The sequence below is a fragment of the Macaca thibetana genome, chromosome 10, assembly GCF_024542745.1.
Source record: "Macaca thibetana thibetana isolate TM-01 chromosome 10, ASM2454274v1, whole genome shotgun sequence".
NCBI lineage: Eukaryota > Metazoa > Chordata > Mammalia > Primates > Cercopithecidae > Macaca > Macaca thibetana.
Window position 1 is genome coordinate 42,447,336 of NC_065587.1, and position 13,465 is coordinate 42,460,800.

Sequence of the window (13,465 nt, forward strand, 5' to 3'; positions counted from 1 at the left end):
AAAGCCGGCTGAGGGGAGGCTTTGGAAAGGGGCCCATGCCTCTTGCTAACTTTTCTTTCTGAGGCACTGTGGCTGGGAATCCTTCCAGAGAGAACCCTTGTCTTCCTTCACAGCACAGAAAGGCCCCCATCCCTTGTGGGAGGCAGAATTCTAAGATGGCCCAGAATCCCGGCCCCTGCTGTAGTATAACCCCCTTCCCTGAAATGTGGGCAGGACTGTAGACATGGTGGTGTATCATGCCTTGAGAAAATTACTACTTAGTTGACTTGGAGTTCCTAAAAAGGGAGGTGGTTCTGGGTGGGCCTGGCTTAAGCAGGTGAGTTCTTAAAAGGAACTGAACCTTTCTTGAAGTCAGAGATTGGAAGTGTGAAAGGGTCCCAGGAGGGATCATGTGATAAGGACCTGTGAGTGGTCTCTAGAAACTGACAGCAGTCCCAGCCAACAGCTGGACAAACCACAGGGACCTCAGTCCTATAGCTGCAGGGAAATGAACCCTGCCATCAACCAGAGGGAGCTCGAAAGTGAGTTCTTCCCACTCGAGCCTCCAAATGAGAATGCAGCCCAGCCACCACCTTGACTGCAGCCTTGTCTGACCCTGGGCAGTGGACCCAGCTAGAACGTGCCAGACTCGTGACTCATTAAAACAGATAATGAATGGGTGTTGTCGAAGCCACTAAGTTTGTGATAATTTGTTACATATCATAGAAATCAATATAACTCTTACCACCAGAACCTAGGAGAGCCTGTCGGCCAGGATCAGAGGACAGAACAGTCCACTAAACAGCACGGCGCAGTGGTGAGCTCTCGGCTCCTGCAGGCGGGCTTCCTGGGCTCCCATTCCAATCTGACTGCTTGCTAGCCTTGGTTTCCTCATTTGCAAAATGGGATCTGAAAGAGCACTTCCTTCATGGGGTGGTCATCATGGTTCCCATGGAGCACTCAGGACAATGCCTGGCACATGGCAAACACCTAGTCACTGTTATTTGTCGTTGTTGACGTTGTTGTCATGGTTCTAGCAAGAATGTTTTGGTGCTCAGGGTCGAGTATGCCACACGCCTGGGTTGGAGGTTTCGCTCCTCCACTCACTAGCTGTGACCACGGGCATCCCTTTCGCCACAGTGAGCCTTGGTTTCCTCCCTGGAAAATGGGACGATAAAGGGACGCAGTCCCAGAGAACTTGCTGAGTGGAGTCCTGAGCCACTGTGTCATGTGCTGAGCTCACTGCCAACTAGGTCAGTCACTGAACCGAACTGGGTCTATTGCCCACATGCAGCAAAAAGCCAAACACCAAGGCACTGAGATTTTGCAGCGAGAAAGGTTTATTGTGAGTCCGATGGCAAGGAGACAGGAGGAAACACTCAAATCTGTCTCCCAACTGAGGGCTAGGTCAGGTTTTATAAGCGTAGGATAATGAGGTGTGATCTGATTGGCTGTTCCCATGAGGTGATGCCAGGAGGTGTGATCTGATTGGATCCTGCCCTGGGGTGACGCCAGGGCTCAATCTGATTGGATCCTGGATCCTGCCACGCAATGTCCACTTCTTAATTCAGTCCCCGCATCCTGGCTCAAGCACTTAGGTTCCGTCCCTGGCTGCATGCTTGGTTATCTGGGCACGCCCAGGTTATGCGACCTTCAACCTGGGGGTTCACGGCAACTGAAAACAACTCATAACTTTGTTACATAAAAGTTGAACCAGATTGGTCTGGTGCAGTTACAGAGTTACAATCCCAGGATTCAATCTAGGACTTCCGGTTCAAGGGGCTACCCCCTCCCTGGAACGTGGCTGGCTGCAATGCAAAGCACCCAGGAAGCCTCAGTTCTGTAGAGAATCACAACGAGAGATGAGAAATGACTTTCCACAAGAAATACTGAACTTCATCCCCATGGAGCATCTGCAGGGAACATGCAGGGACAGAAAGTTCCCATCTGGAAGCTTCATACATTTTTTCCTTTCTAGAATAAAGGGCAAACTCCGCAAACCCATCCACTCTTCCCAGTTGACAAAACACCTTCACCTGCCTTGACCTTAGCCTCGATGACAGCCTCCCACTGTGACCCTGGCTGAGTTGGAAACCGGGGCCCCGAGAGAGAGTCCCTCACCCAGGTCGCACACATAAAAAGTGGCAAGGCTGGGATTTGAACCTAGGTCTCCCAGACTCCACAGACCATGCTCATGGCCCCTCTTCGAGCCATGTTCCCTATATTCTAGTGAGGAAAGAAAGTCAATCAAGAGTAAGAAAGGGCTGGGCGCAGTGGCTCTCACCAGTAATCTCAGCACTTTGGGAGACCAAGGCAGGAGGATCACACGAGACCAGGAGTTCAGGACCAGCCTGGGCAACACAGCGAGACCCTCCCATCTCTATGAGAAAAAAAAAAGAGTCAAGTATGTCAGATGGGGATGCAAATGATGGGGAGAAGTCAAGTGTTCATGGGGGAGAATTAAGTTTATAATTGGTGGGAGGGGTGGTCAGTGTACACCTCACTGGAAAGAGAACATGAGAACAAAGACCTAGGAGGTGAGGGTGCGAGCCATGCAGCCACAGGAAGAGCCTTCCAGGCAGTGCAAAGGCCCTGGGGCTGCAATGTGCCTGGCATGCCTGGGGAGCACCAACGAGGTGGCCAACATGTCCTGCCTGGCTTGCCTCTGCCCCAGAAACCGTCAGCGTCACACCCTGCTATCATCTCGTCATCTGCATTATATTCCCAGGGCTTCTTAAATCCCTAAGAGAGTTTGGATTGGCTCAGGTCATCTGTTGGTGCCAATGATTGGATACCCCTAGGTCAGATGCCCACTCATGGTTCAATATCTGCACCATAGGGGCAGGATTAAGTCTCCACACACATGGCCACCCTGAGTGAGCTGCCCCTTCTGCAATGGCTGTGGACGTGGTGGCAGTGACTGAGATGTCCAGTGGTCCAACTGGCTGGTTTATTTTCTGTATCAGATGCTGTGGCCTCTCTCAAATAGCTGTGCCACGATCAGGAATATCCCCTGACCCCAGGGCACTGAACCAAACCTTCCCCTCCAGCCAGACCCATCCCTCCACCAGCGGATGTTAGTGACCAGCTATTGTGAGCCACACCCTGTCACAGGTGCTGGGGGCGACATGGCAGGCAAGACGGGCAAGGTCCCTATATCCTAGCAACAGAGACATAATTGACAAATAACTGCAGAAATAATTATTTAAATAGATTCTGATGTGTGCAATGATGGGAAAGCATTGGAACTATGAGAACTTATAACAGGGGGCAAGCCCAAGCTTCAGGGTCAGGGGGAAGAGCAATCACGGAAGGCTTCTTGGAGAAAGTGACAATGAAGCTGAGGACTGAATGGTGGATCCAAGTCAGCCAGAGAGGAATAGGGGAAGAAAACAGGATTCCCAGAAAAAGGAAAGAATGCATTCAAAGGCCACCAAGTTTGAAAGGAGCTCAACATGTTTGAGACAACCCAAGAAAGCCTGTGTGTGGCCAAGGTGTCATGGGGGATGGGTGTGAGGTAGTAGCACAAGGCCAGGCTGGAGGGTAATGGCGGTTGAAAGAACACTGCTCCTTGTCATCTGATTTACAAAGCCCATTCAAGTCGGGGCCCAGCGGCTGGTGGGCTGAGAGAACAAATTTGAATGTCAAATTGCTGTCCTGCCCATTGTATGCACACACAATCTCTTTGGCTACCAGAGGTTCCAAGGGCCCTGCCAACGGTGAGGAGATCCAGGAGGCAAGCACAGCCCTGCAAGACCCTGCTCTGAGGAGGAGGAGGCTCATCAGAATCAATGGCAAGAGCCACTCACACCTGTCCTTTTGGGAGGCACTGATCTACTTCTATGTAACAGCCATCAGAGCGCCACTGGGTCCCACACATGACCCAGCTTTAATCAGGGGTGCTCATGCAAGTTGCATCCCCACATGCCCTGGGGAGCTCTTACCACCTAAAAATCCCCAGGTGCTTCTGACAGGTGCCTGGGGGGGCCCCGGACTCTGACCTCTTGCCTATTCTCTGTGCACCCTCCCTCCTCAGTGTCACATCCAGGACAGTGGCTAAGACAATGACTCCCAATTTCGATTTCCAGCCTGGACCACCTGCTGACCTCCAGCTCAGGGCCCACCACCTTCTCAGGAGCGCCAGGCGGGCTCATCATCACATCTTAATCTTTTTTTTTTTTTTTTTTTTGAGACGGAGTCTCCCTCTGTCGCCCAGGCTGGAGTGCAGTGGCTGGATCTCAGCTCACTACAAGCTCCGCCTCCCGGGTTTACGCCATTCTCCTGCCTCAGCCTCCCGAGTAGCTGGGACTACAGGCACCTGCCACCTCGCCCGGCTAGTTTTTTGTATTTTTTTAGTAGAGACGGGGTTTCACCGTGTTAGCCAGGATGGTCTTGATCTCCTGACCTCGTGATCCGCCCGTCTCGGCCTCCATCACATCTTAATCTTACCACATCTGCACCGTGTGCAACAGTGTCCCCCAGAATTCATGTTCATCCAGAACCTCAGAATGTGACCTTCTCTGGAAATAGGGGCTTTGCAGATGGAATTAGTTCAGATGAGGTCATATAGGATTAGGTTGGGCACTAAATCCAATGACTGGTATCTTTGTAGGAGAAAGAAGAGACTCCGAGACGCAGGGAGAAGGCCGTGTGAAGGCGGCGGCAGGGATTGAGTGACGCGGCCACAGGCCAAGGAGCTCCAAGGACCTCTGGTGCCCACAGAAGCTGGAAGAGAGGCTGGGATGGATTCTCCCTCAGAGCCTCCAGAAGGAAACAGCCCTGCCCACACCTTGATTTGGGATTTAAATTTCTGCTGCTTTAAGCCGCCCCGTTTTCAGGAATTAGCTAGCAGTCTTGCAGACGAATGCAACGTCGAAAGCAGGACTCAGAATTTGCTCCCTCATACCTGCTCTTCCCCCATCTCCCATCTCCACAGTGGGCCCTCCGTGCCCCTCACCGCTCAGGCTGAAATCTTTGCAGCCTGCCTGCCTTCCTCCCTCCCTCCCTCCCTTCCCTTCTATCTGTTTTTCTTTCTCTCTCTCTCTCTCTTCTTTATTGGAAGGATCTCACTCTGTCACCCAGCCTGGAGGGCAGTGGCATGATCACGGCTCACTACAGTCTCCACCTCCTGGGCTCAAGTGAAAGCAACAAAGGGCTGGAGGGGGTGGGGGCAGGGGAGCCTTGGGCATCTGCTGGCCTGGAAAAGGGCAGGACAGGAACTTGGAGGCTGGAGACGCAGTTGCCCAGGTTCTCTTCCAGTCACACTCATTCTCCTCCTACCCCCCTGGAGTTTTTGGTTCTCCAACCTCTCTGCCAGTCCGATGACCCCGTGTCATCACATGTCACCAACTCCTACCTGACAATCAGCCACTCACCCAAAATCACACTTTTTTTTTAGACAGAGTCTCACTCTGTTGCCCAGGCTGGAGTGCAGTGGTGAGATCTCGGTTCAGTGCGAACTCTGCTTCCTGGATTCAAGCGATTTTCCTGCCTCAGCCTGGGATTATAGGCACGCACCACCAAGCCCGGCTAATTTTTGTATTTTTAGTAGAGACGGGATTTCACCATGTTGGCCAGGCTAGTCTCAAACTCCTGACCTCAAGTGATCCACCCGCCTCGGCCTCCTAAAGTGCTGGGATTACAGGCATGAGCCACCGTGACTGACTTTTTTTTTTTTTAAAGATGGAGTCTTGCTCTGTGGCCCAGGCTGGAGTGCAATGGTGCCATCACAGCTCACTGCAGCCTCGACCTTCTGGACTCAAGTGTTCCTCCCACCTCAGCCTCCCGAGTAGCTGGGACTGTAGGTGCAGACTACTATGCCTGCCTAATTTTTTCTTTCTTTGTAGAAACGGGGTCTCACTATGTTGCCCAGGCTGCTCTCAAACTCCTGGGTTCAAGCATTTCTCCCACTTCGGCCTCCCAAAGTGCTGGGATTATAGGCATGACCCACTGCACCCAGCTACTTTATTTTTTAAGTTTTTTTGTAGAGATTGGGTCTCACTGTGTTGCCCAGGCCGGACCGTCATTTTAACTCCATCAAGTGTCCCGCCTTCCGCATAAATTCCTTTGTCAAAGTCAGAATCAAGCCCTGCATCTAGTCACTTCTCACAGCCTCCTGCCCCCATCATGTGAAGCCAGTGACATCTCTCTCCTCCTCGCTTCCTCCCTTTTTCTGCCCTTACACCCTAGTCTTTATTTATTTATCGACACATACTTTCACTCCTTTTGCCCAGGCTAGAGTGCAATGGCATGATCTCTGCTCACTGCAACCTCCGCCTCCCAGGTTCAAGCAATTCTCCTGCCTCAGCCTCTCGAGTAACTGGGATTACAGGCACACACCACCATGCCCGGCCCCACCCTAGTCTTTAAAACACAAGGCAGAGCAATCTTATGGGCCCCCTTGTCCCCCGTCTCACTCAGTCAAGTCCAAAGCCCTCACAGTGCGGCACAGGCCCATCCTGACCTGACCATCCCTCCCCACGACAGCCCCTCCAGCCTCACCCCGCCACCCTCCCTCTTGTTCACTGCCTCCGGTCGCACTGGCCGCCCTGCTGCCGCCCCTGCCTCAAGGCCTTAGCACTGGTTGTTCCCTCTGTTTGGCACATCCTGCGCCCAGGTCCTGGCTCATTCTCTCCATTCAGATCTCTGCTCAAATGCCACCTCCCCGGAGGCCTTCTCTGACTGCCCTGCCTAAGGCAGGCTCCTGTCCCATCCTCCTCCTTCCCTTTATCCGCTTTACCTGTCTCTGGCGTCCTTCCAGTTGGCCCAGCATGGACAGCACGTGCGTGTGGGTTTATCTCCAGCGTGGCTGTGCAGCTGGTCCAGAACTTGGCCTCAGAAGGCTTCAATAAACATTGGCTAAACAAATGAAAGAGTCGGTGAATGAATGATTGAGTGAACGAGTAGGCAGATGAAGCCCCATCCTGTGGACTCAGCCAACCCTAATGGCTCATGAGTGTTGCCAGCTGCAGCTCTTGTGAGGGGCAGATAAGAATGTGGTTCCCAAAGTTCCGGTTCCTCTTGAGCCGTGGAAGGGCTCCCCTGTGACCTCTGCAGCGGGGACAGCAGCGTCCCCTCTCACAGCCCTGCAAAGACAAGGCTCGTGGGCCTCCTTCTAAGGGGCAGCGGGACTCAGGGCGCCTGGGGAGGTCAGGCCTGCGTCCCAACACCAGCACTGTCCCCACGGGCTGTGCGGCCCCAGGCTGGTTACCTGACCTCTCTGTGCCTTGGTGTTCTTATCTACAAGATGAGTACACGGAGGATTGACATGGCTGCAAGGCTGTTGTGAGAACTGAAGGCATTCATACGCAGCAGACTGAGGATGGTCCCCCGTGAGTGCTCAGTAAGCAAGAGCAAGTGTCACCGCATGGTCCCATGGAGAAGGCTGGTCTTCCATCATCTCCTTCTCCTTCTTGGGACAAGGTGGGGCATGTGATTGTCCCCATCTGGAGCTTGGCCAAGCCAGAGCAGGGGCTGTGACAGACTCCTCAGCATGGTGACATCCCGGAGTTTTGACTACGGGGTGCAGTGGCCACAAGTGCACTGCTGTGCCATGTGGATGTTTCACCTTCGGGGTCTGCCTGGGACGAGCTGCCATCCGCCTTCCTTTGCTGCTCAGGCAGTCAGACCTGAATTGTCTCCATCTCATCGCCAGCTTTGCTGAGGAGGAAAGAGAAAGAAACGGAATGCCAAGGCCCCCAGTCAGGAGGCCAAAGATACACAGCCCTCTGGGAGCGGGGGAGGCAGAGGTCCAGAGGTGAGGAGGGCTGCCCTGGGGGACTCCTTCGGGGGGCTCCAGGGATGGCTAGCTGTGGGTGCTGGGCCCATCCCTGGGCTTGTGTCCCCACAGGGACTGCACCTTCCCCGTGAGGGGACGTGACCAAGGGGCTGCAATCTCACACCTCCCGGCCGGGGCTCGACAGAGCAAGACGGCCATGTGTATTTCTCACAGAACGTGAAATGTGCAAACACAGTGCCATCTGTGGCCTGCACGCTTTCCAGGCCCCTCCAAGTTACCTCCTCCGTCCTTTCTCAGGCCGAGTCCACCCTAGAAACCCAGTGTGTCGGCGGCAGTTTGCCCCAGATGGTCCCTGCTGCTCCCAGCACCTCAGTTCACCCGGCCATGGCCCAGCCACCAGTGCACCTCATCACCTGCCTAGAAGCAAGATGCTGAGACCTCGAAGGCCGTGCTCAGCACCCTCAGAGCAAAATACTCGCAACTAATGTGCCAGCAAATTTCCCAAAGCCAAGTAAAACTTAGGAGCCAGCAACCCTCCAGTGACTCCCGAGCAAGGGGTTCGATGATGTGGTTCTGCTCTCCCTCCTCTCAGGCCACTCCGGGCAGGCAGTTTGTCACTGGGAGAGATGACTGCCCCCCCGTGGAGCAGGGCTGGTGGCCACACTGGCAGCCAGATGTCGGCCCAGCGTCGTAAATGATGCAGGACGGCTTATCGGTCACAGGAAGCTGGAGAGCCAAGCTGCAGCCACACAGAGTGAAGAAATGGGCCTGTGGGAGAGGAAACTGCCCGGCCTCAGTTATGCAAAATATATGGGGGTGCGGGGCGGTGGGGCCCTCTTCCTTTATTATGTAATTATCTCTGCATCCCTGCTGGAGGGAGGCTTGCACCTCAGCTGCACTTCCGAGTCACCTGGGGTGTAAAATGCCACCCTAGAGATTCTGGCACAGTTGGTCTGGAGCATGACCTGGGCAGGAGGATTTTTTAAGCCCTCTGGATGATTCTATGGGCAGCCAAGGTTATAAACACAGGCTCCAGGTTTAGAACACAGGCTCAGGTTCAGGAGCAGAGCTTTAGCCTACAGGTCCTGAAGGACCCCACCCAACTGTGAGGATCACAGAGACTAAGGTGCAAATAGTGCCCTGGACTTGTGCAGTTTACAACCTGTGCAACTGGACACAGCAGACCTGATGGGGGGTAGGGGAGAAACTAAGCATCCAAACCACTTTGTTGGTGAAGAATGACATGGAGGTGCAGGTTCAGGCCCCAGTGCTGTTACCTGTTCAGGGAATTTGTAATCAGTGCCTCCTGTGTTACGGGCATTATGTACCCCACTCGAGTCATGCAGATGATATTTATGGGAGGGAGACAGAGAGAAAACAAATAATCCAGCACACGAATATATAATGACACATTTAGTAAGAACAGGTGGCAGGAAAGAGCAAGGGAAGTGTGGTGGGCAGAATAATGCCCTCACCCCGGTCTCAGAACCTGTAACTACTCTAGGCTGCTCGGTGAGGGGGAATTCGGGCAGCAGATGGAACAGGTTGCAAAACAACTGACCTGGAAATGGGGAGATCATCCTGGACCATTGGAGTGGGCCCAGTGTCCTCACAGGAGCCCTTCAGAGTGCAAGAGGGAACAGGAAGAGGGGCGGCAGAGGGAAGACTCACCCTGAGGCTGCTGCCTTGGAGAGGCAGGAACCAAGGACCTGAATCCTGCCAGACACTCCAATGAGCAGGAAACAGGTGCTCCCCAGAACTTCCAGAAGGGGGCGCAGTCTGCTGACACCTTGACTTGGGCTCACTGAGAACCCGGACAGAGGGTCCGTGGAGCCCACCCAGACGCCTGACTCAAGGAGCCGGTGAGCTAATCAAAAGGTGCTTCAGGCCATGGCACTGGGGGTCACGTGTGATACCAGCAAACAGAAAACCTACAGGCAAAGCCTCAAGCGAGAGTATGGTCTAGTTTGGGGGTCAGAGAAACCTTCCTGAAGAAATGGTATTTGGGGTAAGACCATGAGGAAGAAGAGAAATGAACTTGGCAAAGCAGGGAGGCAGAGAGAACAAAGTGGGCCAGGGCCCTGGGGCAGGAGGAAACCACTCCGAGCAAGGGAGGCAGAGAAGTCCAGTGTGAGGAGCCATTGCACTCTACCAGCCTCAGCTTCCTCGTGTGTGAAAAGGGAATATAGCAGCATACCCTCACTGGGAGAATGAAGTGGGCTGGGAAGTCGCACAGCAAAGTAGCTACAGTTCCACAGTCAGGGTTCAAACCCTCGGTCTTCTGGTTACTGCATGGGTGGCCTTGGACAGGCTGTTTTCCCTATCCGAGCCTCCACTTCCCGGGAGCCCGCTGTGAGTCTTAGGTAAGACTGTATCCACAGCATCCTCAATAAACGTGGACTGTTGTTTTTGTTAGGGGAATAGAGCCCAGAGGCAGCAAGTGACCTGGTGGCTGAGCCAGGTGAAAAATAAGTCTCCTGTCTCCAGCCTCGACTGTGCAGCTTCTCAATTTGCAGGGCCAGGGTCAACTGAGGAAAGCAAACTTCAAGCCAGGTGAGTGGAGGCTCAAGGTGGCCCAGGAGAGGGGTGTGTGTGTGTGTGTGTGTGCATGTGAGTGTGGGTGTGCTGGAGTGGCGTGTGCATATGTGTGTGAGTGTGTGAGACTGCAAGAAGTGGCATGTATGATATAGAAGTGTGGCTGGGCAAAGTGGCTCACGCCTGAAATCCCAGGACTTTGGGAGGCCGAGGTGGGAGGATGGCTAGAGCCTAGGAGGTCCAGGCTGCAGTGAGAGGTGATCATGCCATTGCACTCCAGCCTGGTCAATGAGCAAGACCCTGTCTCAAAAGAAAAAAAAAAAAACAACAGAAAGAAAGACCTGCCCTGGGGCCAGCATTTAGTAACCACTCAATACAAGTGTGCTATTAAGGACGCTTGAATGTTATTATTAGCAACTAGAATATGAGACAGCTTGAGGTTAAGCTCCCCACCCAGCCTAGTGGAATAAGGATCCAATCACAACTCTGTTGATCGTAAGAAAAATAAACCAATGCCATATTTACTGAGTATCTGGATTGTGACCTGAAGTTCTTACCTTATTACAGGGACATAGACCTGAACTGGCGTGTATTGCTGTCGTTAGTTAACTGTTGGCTCCTTGAGAGCAAGGACTGTGTTGTCTTTTGCTACCACTGTGTCCCCCGGCACTTAATATGGCACCTGGCACACAGTAGGTGTTTGATGTTGTTGAATGAAAGAGCGAAGACACCTTAATGGCCTGAAGGACAGAAAGACAGCAGTCAGTGTGTCCTTATGCCTGATAAACTTTGATCCTGCTTAACTGGGACTTTGCATTTCTATCACTGAAGCAGAGAGTGAAAGAAATATTTACCAAAAGGCTCCCGGTCCTGGTGGGTTTCTTGCAACTACAGATTGTCTTTTCAGGCAGTGTTTCTCCAGAGAGCAGCTGACCTCCTAGGTCATGTTTCACAGGGACAGTGGGATAGGGAGTGACAAGAAGTAAGCCTCCTCTCAAGGAATCAACACTTACTCTGCATGAGGCACTATGCAGGCGACTTTACATACCTCACCTTATTTAGTTCTCACAAACATTGATAGCTTATCTTCACCAGGGCAGTCACCCCTGCCTGCCAGACACATATGCATATCTGATTGTTCCTCTACCCCATTTTGTCTGTGTTCTCTCATGGAAAAATGCAGATCCCCCCATCTTTCCTTTATCCCTTTTGTTTATGTGAAAACTGTGTGTTTCTCAATATCCCACCCTTTCTCCTTTAAATTTGGAACCCCCAAAAATCATCTTCAGAGAAAGGCACAGACCTGTTTCCCAGGTGCGTCCTTAACTTTGGCAAATAAATCTCCAAAAATGATTGAGACTTGTCTCATCGTTTTCTCTGATTGACAAGCCAAATCATTCACATGTCACAATTGAGGAAACTGAGGCTCAGAGAGGTATATAGGTACCCAGTGTGGTACACAGATTTTTATAAAATGACCTCAATTCATCCCTCCTTGTATCCATGCCAAAAACGTATCCTGCAAAAACGTTTTGCAGCTCTTCCCATTAAAAGTCAGAGGTGATTTCCAAACTCTTGAGTCGGGTTGGTCTTGTGACTTGCTTTGGACAACAGAATTGCTGGAAGTGATACTGTGCCAAATCTAAGACCCCAAACTGCCTTGCATTTTTCTTCTCTCTCTCTCGGACCCCTGTCTCCATCAGGAGAAGAGTCTGCCGGAGAATGAGAGACCAGTTGTTCCCATCACCCTAGATGATAGTCAGAGCTTCCTGCAGACCTGGCAGCTGACCACAAAAATGCATGAGGGATCCCAGCCCACACCAGAACCATCCATCTGATGGTTCAGGCTAAACTGTCAACTCATAGAATCATGTTCTAAGCAACTAGGTTTTGGGATGATTTGTTACATAGCAGTAGCTAAATGATACACTCACAGTCACACAACTATTAAAGGCTGAGTCAGGACTCAAGGCAGGAGTTGGGTTTGTGGGACACCAGAATCCATGCTCTCAACCTCTGTATTTTGCTGCCTCCCCGAAGGAAAATGAGGATGACAGGACCAGAGCTGCTAAAGATCCCTTCTCTTGTCTCCCAACATTCAGTTACGTCTTCTGGGGAAACGTGCCTAATCCCTGCTCTCTCCTGCCCTGGTACCTCCTATCTGAGCCGTGCTCTTTCATCCCCTACCCTTACAAGGGTCTGGGTGGGGACAAAGCACTGGCTGCCACTTCAGGTTTCCCTGAGCCCCTACTTTGATCTGCTCCAACCCTGCTCGTTTTCAAGGTTTGTTCAGAATGCTGGCAAGAGCCAATGTTTCTACACGTACATATCAGCAGCCATGATGAAAACCAGCTGTGAGGTTTAAAAATAGCCCCCAAGGGCTGCCAAAAATGCCAGGTCCCTGACTTGGAGAGGAGAAGTCAACCCCAAGGTGGGGCCACCATCATCAGGGAATAGTCCTAGCCACCACATGCCCAGGAGTCTTTGATGCCAGTCCCACAGGGCTTGCCACAGGAGCTCAACTGAGTCCAAGTCCCTAGGAGCAAAAGCCCCCAGAGAAGCGGGGATGGAGTTTGAGACCAGCCTAGTCGACATGGTGAAACCCCATCTCTACTGAAAATACGAAAATGAGCTAGGTACTCCCAGCTACTCGGGAGGATGAGGCAGGAGAATTGCTTGAACCTGGGAGGCAGAGGTGGCAGTGAGCCAAGATCATGCCACTGCACTCCAGCCTGGGCAACAGAGCAAGACTCTGTCTCAGCCAGGCGCAGTGGCTCACACCTGTAATCCCAGCACTTTGGGAGGCCGAGACGGGCGGATCACGACGTCAGGAGATCGAGACCATCCTGGCTAACACGGTGAAACCCCGTCTCTACTAAAAATACAAAAATTAGCCGGGCGTGGTGGCAGGCGCCTGTAGTCCCAGCTACACGGGAGGCTGAGGCAGGAGAATGGCGTGAACCCGGGAGGCGGAGCTTGCAGTGAGTGGAGATTGGGCCACTGCACTCCAGCCTGGGCGACAGAGCGAGACTCCGTCTCAATAAAAAAAAAAAAAAAAAAGACTCTGTCTCAAACAAGAAGGAAGAGGAGGAGGAGAAGAAGAAGGAGGGAGGGAAAAATAAGGCAGGGCCCAGAAAGCCCCCCAAGGGCCGCTTCCTCCTCCTGCTTCCAACACTTCCTGTTGCCCCTCCCTCCGGCCCCCTCCCATCGTTC

At 52.6% G+C, this 13,465-nt stretch overlaps 1 long non-coding RNA gene across 1 annotated transcript; it reads right to left on the reverse strand.

Moving 5' to 3' along the window:
- Positions 1 to 668: 668 nt before the first annotated feature.
- LOC126929172 (uncharacterized) lies at positions 669 to 8,847 on the reverse strand. The gene is made up of 3 exons (XR_007717086.1): positions 7,996 to 8,847; positions 6,719 to 7,638; positions 669 to 1,819 (listed from the first exon to the last, which is right to left on the reverse strand). It is a non-coding gene; the product is annotated as an uncharacterized LOC126929172 (long non-coding RNA).
- Between the last annotated feature and the right edge of the window lie 4,618 nt (positions 8,848 to 13,465).